The sequence below is a fragment of the Castor canadensis genome, chromosome 3 (assembly GCF_047511655.1).
Source record: "Castor canadensis chromosome 3, mCasCan1.hap1v2, whole genome shotgun sequence".
In the NCBI taxonomy this organism is placed as follows: Eukaryota; Metazoa; Chordata; class Mammalia; order Rodentia; family Castoridae; genus Castor; species Castor canadensis.
Window position 1 is genome coordinate 40,715,815 of NC_133388.1, and position 11,820 is coordinate 40,727,634.

Consider the following 11,820-nt stretch of genomic DNA (forward strand, 5'->3'; position numbering starts at 1 on the left):
TGATGGATATTATCTTTAAATGAGTCCTAAAAATAAATATCGCAGCCAGACGCCTGTGGCTCATGCCTGTAATCCTAGCAACTCAGGAGGCAGAGATCAGGAGGATCTCAGTTCAAAGTCAGCCCGGGCAAATAGTTTGTGAGACCCTATCTTGCAAAAACCTATCACAAAAAGAGGTGCAGAGGCTCAAGTTATAGGCCCTGAGTTCAAACCCCAGTACTGCAAAAAATAAACAAATATTGCAAAAAGTTCTCATTTTTAACTTCTAATATTGATGATAAATACCAATATATTTAGCCTACAAAGAAGTTTATATATAGATAGATAGATAGATAGATAGATAGATAGATAGATATAGATATATATTATAAATACAATGTATAATATATTCATGTGGATATAGAAGTTCTGAAACCATTGGGCAAATGAGTAAATATGTTCATGGGAGACAGAATTATGAATGGGTTGGATGAAAATTGAATATGTTGCTATAAAACTAATGATCTCTAAAAATCCAAACACACACACACAAACCACAACACCATCAACATACAGAATACTTTCACTACCCCTCAAAAGTCCTCTTGTTCCATTTGCTGTTAATCCCTGACCCAGGAACCTCTGATTTGCAACACGTGTCTTTTTCTCTAACTGTTTTAAAGACTTTCTCTATGTCTTGGTTTTCAGCAATTTGATTGCATTGATATGGTTTTCCTTATACTCTCCCTGCTTGGAAAAGGTTAAATTTCTTCAGTGTATTGTTGAAATTGGAAAGTCTGTCAGCCAGACAGACTTTCTTCAAGAACTTTTTAACCTGTCTTGTTCTTGCACTCTCAGTACATGTATTGTCACACATTCTGATGTCCCATAGAACACTGAATTCTTTTGTTCTGAGATGCAGCTTAGTGGTAGAATACTTGCCTAGCATGTGCAACAACCTGGGTTCGATCTCCAACACTGAAAACAAAAAAGAGAGAAGGAAAGAAATTTTTTTCTTTTTTCTTTGCTTCATTTCTGTTTCTTTGTCTTCAAGTTTGTTGCAGGGTGCAATTTGTCATTTCAGAAGGTTCTTCAGTCTGAAAGTTCCATTTGGCTTCTTTTTCATAGTTTCTATTTCTTCATTGTGTCTATGTTCTCCTTTAAGTCCTTGAGGATGTTTACCATGGCCATTGTCAAGCCTGCTAATTGCATCACCTCTCTCGTGTCTTTTCTCCTGCTTTCATGTATATCAAAAAAGCTTTTAATGAGTCCTGGACATTATAGATGCTATACTGCTGAGGGTCTGACTCTTTTCTTCCTGCAGAAAAGTGCAGGAAGTGCAGGGGTGACTTTGTTTCTGTGGGCATTTAAGTTTCATATGGATTGTTATGATCCTTTTAAGCCCTCTTCTCTTTGCTTTTTTTTAAGCCTTTTGATATTTTATTACTCAAAAAGCCTTTTGCAGTTCCAAAAAACTTTTTTTTCCTCCTTGAGGTGTCAGAGATTTCTTATAGACCTCAAGTGTGGAAGAAAACAATGACAACAACAAAAACAAAAAGCTTCATTTTTTTTTTAGCTTTCAGACTCTGTGCTTTGCCTTCAACACTTTCACAGTGATTTTCTGCTTCTTGATAAGGAAAACCCCCTTGGTCCATCACAGAAACATTTAGCATGCAAGGATCCACCAGAGGCCCTGCTGACAGGTTTGTTAGTTTCAGACAATCTCATAAGGACTTTAGGTCTCACAAAGTCAGCCTGGGCTTCTTCCCCTTCTTGGTATAAAGGTGAACAATTCTATTGCCAAGGATTTGTGACAGCCTAGTTTTGTTAAGATGCTCTATTGTAGGCAAGCCTATGATGGTATGTCAAATGCTGAACCATTCTGAGAGTCTCCAGACACCATCCCGGAAGAACTGGGCCTTATTTTCAAGCTTTATTAGGGCAAGTCTAGGGTAACCTTCACTTTTTGGTAAGTATCACTGCTAGGTCCCAACTTCTCTGGTATCTCTACTGAATAAGTGTCCCAGGTGTTCAGTGAATCCTTACTGTAACTGAATAGAGCTAAAACCAAAAACAAACTAACAAAAAAGCCTCCAAATGTATATACGCTTCTGGCAGTGTTCAGCTTATAGCACCCCCATGCTTGTTGTTACCCCAGGATCCTGTGCACACATGGGATAGCGTTCAACCAGATACTCCTGCAAAGGTTTCTAGAGGGCGGAGTTCCCTCCTCCTGTATATTCTGCCTGGAAAATTCCAACCACCTCAGCCTCTCCTGGCCTCTGTCTCCTCGACTCAGCAAGACTGCTGTGTTCTGCTTGCTTTTCTGTTCCTGGGCTCTGGCATGGAATTTGCATCTAGGCAGAAAGTTGGGGCAATCTAGGAATCACCTCATTTATACCCTTTCAGTGAATGTCTGAAATGTACAAAATAGTCGTTCACACGGTGTCTAGTTTTTAGATGTTTGTCGTGGGAGGCCGATCCTCTGGCTGCCTGCTTGCTTTTTGATCACTAGACTTTACATCCACTCTTTCTGTATTCCTGCAGCTCCACCTAACCATCCTTCTCATATGCACAGAAATGAAAATATATGCTTAAAACCAAATCTCCTGGATTTATTAGATCCTGCCCGCTCTGAGCCTTGAGAAACTCACCCTCTGAGAATTTCAGAGCACAGATCTCAAACACCAATGCTAAAGGACACTCCACCTCCCATATGCCTTCAAAAAATCAAAGGGCACCATTGTATTTTTAATCAAAATCCCTATTTTCATAGATAGGTATAAATTAGCATAAGAAAAAAAGTAGAAAAACACCAAAATGTGAACAGTGATTATCTCTGAGAAATGAACTCAGAAATGTTTTTTGGGTTTGTTTGGTTTTTTTTTTTTTTTTTTCTTTTCTATTTTTTATCTTTTGGCTATTCTGGAATCTCTATTTTTTAAACAATGACCACATGCTACCTTGGTATTTAGAAAAAGAATGACGCCCTATATTTGTGTACTCCTCCCATCAGTGACATCACTGTGTCTTTGTACAAATGCACTGGCTAAGGGTGTGAGCTGATGCTTGGTGATAGGAGTTACGCTGGGCGATGACCAGGTTCTGACCCTGTTCCACAGAAGAACACGCCTGCAGAACTCGGACACCCTCCCTCCCCTCCTTTCTCCAAACCAAATAATTTCAAGAGTTTCTTTGTTCTCCAAGCAAATGACAAGAGCCCAGAAAAGTATCTTTCTCAGAAGTTTTCCAGAAGATTCTGATAAAGCCAAGTCTCCCAGAGGAGAGTGACACAGAGAGCAGGGATTGCCTTCTTGCTGCTGGCCCTTTAAAAAAAAAAAAAAAATGCAACTCAGAATCCAGACCAGGAACTCTGGAGACATTAGCATATTCTGGCAAGCAGCCTGATGGGTAATAGATAACAGGTTATCCAGGAAATAATTAGATGCCTTGCGCCCACACGGCTCGCTTGCAGACACTGACCCCTGTCATTCAGGATGTGGCTCTGAAAGTAAAGAAGTCTCTCACTTTCCAGGGTTGGGAAAACGTCAGGCCTCTCCCTTCTTTTATGCACTGACAAGTTAACAAGTGCTGAGTTTCCACTAGGCAGCTAAGCCCTCCCAAGCACTGGCTGGTTCTCAGTCAGGGAGACCCAGCAGGCTCTCCCCCTTGAGCCCCTGGGGCGGCCCGAGGAAGCAGTCAACCGAGCAGGTTCCCTGCTCCAGTTCAGAGTCTGTGGCAGCCTTCTTTTTCCCAATTCTCTGCTTCTTTCCCTCCTGGCCCGTGCTTCTGGCCCTGTCCTGCTTCTTTCAGAGTCCATACCTGGCTGCCAGGCTTCGTCCAGCTGGTCTTGTTCTCTCTTCCAACCATCTTTATCCCTTTCTCTGGTAGGATGAGTGGAATTTGCAGGAAGGCAATGACAGCTCAAAGCCTTCTCGCTTCCTCTGGAGTAGATGGAGACAGCTAATAAGTCTCTTCTTAAATCTGGCATGTAAAATCAGTCAAATCCACTCTCTCTTTTTCTGTCTGGATGGGGCTTATACTTTTCTCTCATAAAATCAATAGTAATGACTGAGCTGCCATATTTTGAGCACTAACACATGGTTACTACTAAACACTTTATACCCATTGTTCTAACTCTTTCCACAGTCCTATCTTATTGCTCCCATTTTACAGATGGGAAAACTGAAGTCTAAAGAGATTAAATGACCTGCCCAAGGTTTTGTTTTGTTTTTCCAAAAGTACAAATAGCAGGCCTGGAATGCAAATTCCAAAGTTCCAATATCATGCTATATACCTACACCAGGCAAACCTGCAGCATACTAACTCTTTCAAGGAAGCAGCAGGGGAGATGCCTGAGTCCTGGGAGATGGGCCAAAAGAGATGGTATTTTGCCAAAGAGGGAGTCGGGAGCCTGTGGCAGGCACCATCACATCCAAATCATCCACCACGTTTAGAGTTTGCCCAGTGCTCAATGAGCTTCACTTCATCTGAACCTCACCAAAACTCCATGATGCTTTTTTTTTCTTTTTTCTTTTCTTTTTTTTTTTCTTTTTTTGCTATCTTGCCACCACTCGGTGTTGGTGTTAAACATGGGGTTTAAACTAAAGGTCAGAGGAAACATGATCTGTCCAAGGTCCCTGGCTTAGTAAGTGGGGGTGGAATGCAGTTTTGAACTCAGGTTTCTAACTCTCAAGTCTACCCTGGTCTCCCTTCCCCACCTGCCTCTCAGCAATCCCTAAGGAGCCTCTCAAAACCAGCGAAGCCAGGCTTCCTTGCTCTTCACTTGCTCGGCTGTCAATAGTTTAAAAGGTACAGTGAGCAGTAGACAGTGTGGGTTCTAGAACTACATTACCAAGGTCAAATCCCAGCTCCAGCACTTGGCAAGTCTCAATCCCTCAGTTTCCTCATCTAAAATACAAGGGATCATTAACTGCACCCACTTCTGAAGGAGGTGTTGGGGACAGTGTGTAGGACCATGCTGAGCACCAAGAAAGCTGACAATAATGGAAGTTATTAGCAATGTCTGCCATCACCCGGTAGCTGGATTCACAGAAAGCCTCCATTGCAGTCGGTATGACTTACATTTTCCTGCCGAAGAAGGCTCTCCTTAGCCTGCCTGAGACTTGTCTGCCTTAGCTTGATTTCTGCCCCTTTAAAGCAGGTTCTGTGACAAAAGGCTAGAGTAGTTGGCTTGGTCAGTGATTCCAAAAAGCTCTGTGAGAAAATGGGGAAAGTGAGGCAGGGAAGGAAATTAATGTTTAATAAACACTAGAGGAGTCCATTTTGGACTTAACCCTGCACTCAGCCCCCAACAGATCAGGCTAAAAATTAAAATCAAACCAAAGTCACACATCGCCAAACCAAAACCAAATTGTTATCTGGCCTTCCAGAAAAATCAGGAGAGAGAGAGAGAGAGACAGAGACACAGGGAGAGAGAGAGAGAGAGAGAGAGAGAGAGAGAGAGAGAGAGAGAGAAGCCAATTTCCCAAACAGGACCACTTTTAATCAGCATAATAACAAAGTTCCTCCTGCTTTTAACTATTAACCAGTGAGCTATTTTTCTGTTGGTCCACCTCCCTGTCCCCAACTTACAAGGCAAGTAACTTTGAAACGACCAGTCTACTCTCTGCTCTTTTTCTTTTTCTGTTTTCTTCCCGCCTTCTCTCTATATATAATTTACCTCTTCTACTTAGCTCATTTTTTGGCACACTTATTTTATTTTATAGGATGAAGCATTGGGCTGATTCTACAATTGCAAAGAAAGCCAATCGTGATCTCTATTACAATTCTGTCTTTTTTTTTTTTTTTTTCAGTACGGGGGATTGAACTCAGGGCCTACATTTTGAGCCACTCACAAAAATACCCATTTTTGTGATGGGTATTTTTGAGATAGAGTCTCATGAACTATTTGCCTGGGCTGACTTTGAACCATGATCCTCCTGATCTCTGCCTCCTGAGTAGCTAGGATTACAGGCGTGAGCCACCGGTGGCCAGCATAATTTTGTCTTTTGACAGAGGCAAGCCAATAAAGGTGTTAGTGAATAAGCTTCCATGGGGGGTGAGATCGTCTTTAAAACTCTCTGGAGCACACCTCAGAATGGTTCTTGGGGACCCTTGCACCCAAGCCCATTACTAAGGGTTTCTCTGGGGCATTCTCAGCCTGCCCTCAGAGAATGTACTCCCTGTGCCAGAGCCCAGCCTCCAGCAAGAAGAAAAGAAGGCAGCTGGGATGACATGCATGTGACCTTGGAGTGGGCCAGGTGTCCCTCTACACAGTCAGCTCCCGTGAGGCTAACATGCACTCTAGGCGTGCTATCTTCTCAGAAATTCTTATCACACAGCCTGGCTGTTTGCTTTTGATCTACTTTTCAGGAGCAAAATTTCCTCTTTGAACTGTAAATACCTACTTAGAGCTGTCATTAGACTTTCTACATGTAACCAGGCTGGGGCTATAGCTCGGTGGTACAGCACGTGTTTACCAGGTTCAAGGCCTTGGGTTCAAACCCAACACCATAAACAGAGGAACTCTAGATAATTACCACCACCTTAAAATAGCCATAGTCATGATAGTTCCATACGTATCTGTGCATTGTGCTTTCTAGTTTACACAATTATAAAAATGTGTGTACAGCATATCATTTAATCCCCATGGGAAACCAGACAGGTGAAGGATAGTCCTCCAAAGCAATTCCAGTTTTCCATCCTTCTACAGGGATTAGAAACAGATTGGTGATTTCTACTGAGAGTTGATTCCAAGGCCCTGCAGGAAATTTTATGGCATTTCTTCTTTATCTGAACAGACCTGATGGGGCCTAAAAAGTCCCATTCTGGCCATTGTACTCATGTTTGAAACTTTCAGAATATTGTTGCTTTTAGAATAAAGCAACTCATTTTCTTTATGTTTTTAACTCAATGTGCACATGTAACAAGATGTTAAGTAGAAATTCTGCTGAAGTCTGAAGACAACAGAGATCATACTCCAAAATGAGCTGGTAAAGCACCATTTGGAAGCAAGCACTGGAAGACACTAGTTTTATGACCCCTGGACTTTTCATTCATGATAACGAATGGCTAAGAGTTAGGAGATAAATATAGTAAATATCTGGATAAAATTTTTGGTGCACTGTGGGAGAGGGAAGGGACAACAGGGCTGTCATCAAAAGTTTGTCCACTGTGAGAGCTTAATATGCGTCCTTTGTAGCTCAGGAATCACAGCGCACAGGTGTCAGTTTCCCACCTAGAAAATCCAAAGAGTGAGTAATAGACTATGCCTTTGAGTATAGTCTTTGAGTAACAGGGAGGCCACGGGGAGCAGCTAGGACAGCTCATGCCCCCCAAATTTGTCCTGAAAGAGGGTCTGTGAGTATGTGGCCAGATGGGGGCCATACCTGAGAAAGGATCAAGAGTCTTAGATCTGCCCAAGATGGCTGCATGAAGAGACAGACAAACCTTCTTAGAGAGAAGTCGAGGAATTGCTGGATTCACAGAGGCTGAGGAAAGAATGAGTGGGTAGCTGGAAGAGAGAATATTTGTCCTGAGAGGCAAACTCTGAGGAAGAGAGGGAAGACCACCACAAGAACCTGTGAGAGCTGGCTTTCTACATCTACCAAGACAAGGAAAGCACTGTTAAATGGCCATTCCAGGGCCAATAAGTAAGAATGTCTCTAATCCACTTACCTCTTCTCATTTCTGGAATGTCAACTCTGAAAAAGTCAGAACTTATGGGTAGTCAATGGGGAAAGGAGGAGAAATATTAGCAGTTGACCATGTACCCCTTCTTCCAAGCTCTTTTCTCTCTGCCTTTCAAGAGTTCTGAGCTAAGAGGTGGAAAAGAAACTTCAATTTTAAAATGAGAAGTTATGAAACTATATTAGTCCATTTTCCATTACTATAACAAAATACCTGAGGCTGGATGATTTACAAACAAAAAATGTTTATTTAGTTCACAGTTTTAGAAACCAAAGTCCAAACAGCATAGTGCTGGCTCTGGTAAGGGCTCCCTTAGCTACATCACATCATGGTAGTTAGTATCATGGTAGGAGCACATGGAAGAGGGAGAGCTCACTCACATGGGAGACCGAAGTCAGAATGCAGAGAAGGGTCAGTCTTGTAACCTCCCACTAGTCACCCTCTTAAAGATCCCACCATCAACATCACCACACTGAGGGCCAAGCTCCAATACAGGAATTTGGGGGGGACACTCTCAAAGCATATTCAAACCATAGCAAGGACTTAATAGTTTAATTTCTAAATGTACGCTGTGTGCTTTGAAGATTGTTGGTATTACCAAGTGTGACCAGAAAGTCATTAAACCTGCTCTAAATTTCATCTGAAGCAGAAGATAAACTCACTTCTTTGAATAGATGCAAAAAAGACAGTGGGAAACCAAACTAATTTTGCCTTTTGATTTTGCTCCATGAGTCATGTTTGTCCAGCATGGAAAACATTCACATTTCTAATACTGGGAGATTTACTGGTGCCCAGGAAAAGAGTGGGCTGTGACTCATGAGTCAGAATCCCAGAAGATTTTGCTAGAAAGGTAAGACCAGCTATATAAATAGGCCACCAGCCCCCCAAAGCCACCGTAGGGCTATAGGGTCAAGAGGTCTCCATTGGGCTGGTGGAGTGGCTTAAGTGGTAGGAGTGCCTGTCTAGCAAGACTGAGGCCCTGAATTCAAACCCCAGTGCCACAGAGAGAGAGAGAGAGAGCTCTCCATTGCTCCCTTCCTAATTAGAAGACCATCTTGACTTTGATAAGGTTCACCATTGCTCTATTGCTACAAGCCCATGGAGGCAGGTGGTTGCTACTGCCTATCATTGGGAATTCCAAATGGGTAAAAATCCACCAGCTACACCTCCAGAGACTGCCTGATCAAGAGCTCAAATCCCTACAAACATTACAGTAAACAAAACGTTTTGGGAGACCTCTTACCTTATTGTCTGTTTGCTCCAAGCCCACCCCTCTTTACTTGACTTTGATGCTGGTGCTGGGACTCTGCCAAACATATTTCTGATTTGACTGCTGGCTCCATGTTGGACTCCTTCAATGAGAGTCGAAAGAAGAAACAGCAGTCTAGGGGAGAAAGGACTCATTCATTCCTTCCTGTCTACTTCCTGTGGGGTTTCCGTCCTACAGTACCACCCTAGTCTCACTTCCTCACCCTGGCAGTGATGGCGCTTTCCTGTGGCAGTTTAGTGAGGTTTGCCGTTTTCCCACCACTTGGAGAACCACCATCACCATGCTCCCTTTCCAGGAGACATCAGGTCCCCACAGGCCCCTCTACAGCTCACAGACCCCAGCCTAGCCAAGCAGCATCTCCTCCTCACAGACTCAGCATCAGATTTTTAGGTTTTAATATTTCTACCCCTTCCCATGCCCCACCCTAGGGGTGGTGGCTGCTGCTTGCAGTTTGATACTGTCATACCTTAGTGTCCTTGTGGGCCTTTTTAGTTCCCTGTAAACAACTTCATTCTTAGTTGATATAGCTTCTATTATCCTCTCTGTTCAAATAACTGATGATATTTTCTGCCTTCTGACTGGTCCATAAAAACCACTTGTTAATGAAAAGTGGAGAGCTGAAGTATTTCAGGGCAGTGTCTGGGACAAAGAATCAATGAATCCTCTGGGGGAAAAGGCTCCAGTAGATTTTCTTGGGATTGAAGCCAGAGCTTTGGCTATGCTAGCCAAGTGCTCTACCACCAAGCTACACCCTCGACCTATAAAGTTATTTCTTAACCTTTTCCATGTCATGGAGTCCTACAAAAACAGATGAAACAATGGCTTTCTCTCCAGGAAGTGTAAGGACCTATCAGTCCATTGCCAACTTCCAACCCTTGAACACAGTGTTTACACACAGCTACAGTGCTTTGTGGACCCCAAAGTCCAGGTAATAATTCTTGTGGTAGAAGGTTGACTAGGTTGGGTCTCCATCCTGGAGAAAATTTTCTGCTTGGCTGTTGCTTAAGCCTAGGGAAAGTTGAAAAAAAAGGTCTGTCAGTACTACATTGCCAAGGAGCTATCCTAGATTTTCAGACTCCTTGAATTTGAGATAAATATCCTGACTGTGGATCCGCCAACCATCCAAAACCTTAAACACAGATCTTTTTCATAAGGACAGCTTTACTCATGGGGCCGGCCAACAAGAATGAGGCATTCTGAAGCAAGGCCCTGTTTTCTGTGCTCTCCTCCCTAGAGGCTCCTGGCTGACTGGGCTAGGTCCCAACCTCTCTCTGTGCTTCTGTGCTGCCTAGAGTGTAGTCCTCCTGGAGAGAGAATCAAGTCGCCATCTCCTGGCCAGCATTGTTATTGCATGACACTTTTCAGAAACTAATTCCTGGTGTTTAGGATCTAAGTAAGCATAAGAACTTTTCCTTTACTGTGAGCTGATAATCTAGGTGGAAGATTATGTCCTAGACCATTAGATGGAAGGACACCAGGTTTGGGAAAAGACACTACTTGTGGGCCTCATCTCTAAGGCAAGGCTGTTATCTAAATACAAAGGAGGCTATGGGGGTTTCTTTTCTCTGTCCAACCACCACCCTGTTGAGCTTTCCACATTAAAAGGCAGCTCCAGGGTTGGTGGAGTGGCTCAAGTGGTAGAGCGCCTGCTTAGCAAGTGTGAGGCCCTGAGTTCAAATCCCAGTACCACTAAGAAAATTAAAATAAATAAAAATTTAAAAGGCAACTCCAGAAAATGGAAAAGAATTTCTCCCCGTATACTCACACAGTTAAATACCACCACATATTGCTACAGAGCTGTCATATGTATATTGTTTTTTGGTTGAATATTGATCTTATAAGTTATTTAGATATCGCTCAAGATACAGACTGATGTTTTCCTCTGATAATTCAAAAAAGAGTTTGCTGTTTCATGCATTTGTTCCACAAAATTCACTCAACAGACTCTTATTGAGTATTTGCTCTGTGCCAGGTACTTTTGAGGAGAGGAATATAGCCATACACAAAACAGGCATAAACACTTTTCTTGTTGAGCTGCCTCTTTTGTGGAAGAGACAAACAATAAATAAAATACGTAGGGTGTCAGCTGAAAGAGGTTGTAGGCCAAGAGAGGTTTGTTTGTTTGGTTTGGTTGTAAGACAGGAAAAATTACAGCATTTTCGTCTGCTGGTGGGAATGACTGAGTAAAGAGGGAAATGATGCAGAAGAGAGAGGGAATTGGTGCAGCAATGCCCTTGCGTGGATGACAGGTCATAGCCTTTAGTTAATACACAAATAGGGGAAATGAGTCACCTGCCAGGTGTCAGACCCTGGACTAGGTGGTGGGGATATCGCAGTAAAGAAAAGGAACACTCTCCCTGCCCTCCTGCACACATCATTGTAATTAGGGAAATGGACAAGAAAAATGCAAACTGATAATACAGTGCATATACAGGAGTGCAATCACAGCTTTGGGGTATGTGCTATGATCAGGGTCAAGGACACCATCTTTGAGAATCGCCCTTTTAGCAGAGTTTTAAAGTCTAACAAAGAGCTATCCACGTAAACAGCCTGAAAGAAGAGAATTCCAAGCAGAAAGAGGAGCAAGTTCAAGGCGGTGGTGGTGGGGAGGGGCTCAGCATATTTGTGCACCTGAGAGGTGAGGCTGCTGAAGGGAGTAGTCAAGAAGGTGAAGCGAAAGGTATGGTTCAGAGGTTGGTCATTACAGTTGTTTTTTTAACTGCCAATAAATTTTATGGGCAAATCTGTAGATAAGTCAAGGCTAGGAAGGACAACTGACACTTTTAAATGGCAAACGCAGAATTTAAAAACATTCCCATAGATGGCAATAACCAGTCTCAAAGTCATATTTTACATTTTGGCTGAAAACATCAATTGTA

At 42.7% G+C, this 11,820-nt stretch overlaps 1 pseudogene; it reads right to left on the reverse strand.

Annotated features, from left to right (window-relative positions):
- Positions 1 to 384: 384 nt before the first annotated feature.
- Positions 385 to 9,052, reverse strand: LOC141421552 (large ribosomal subunit protein eL34-like; annotated as a pseudogene).
- Positions 9,053 to 11,820: the final 2,768 nt, after the last annotated feature.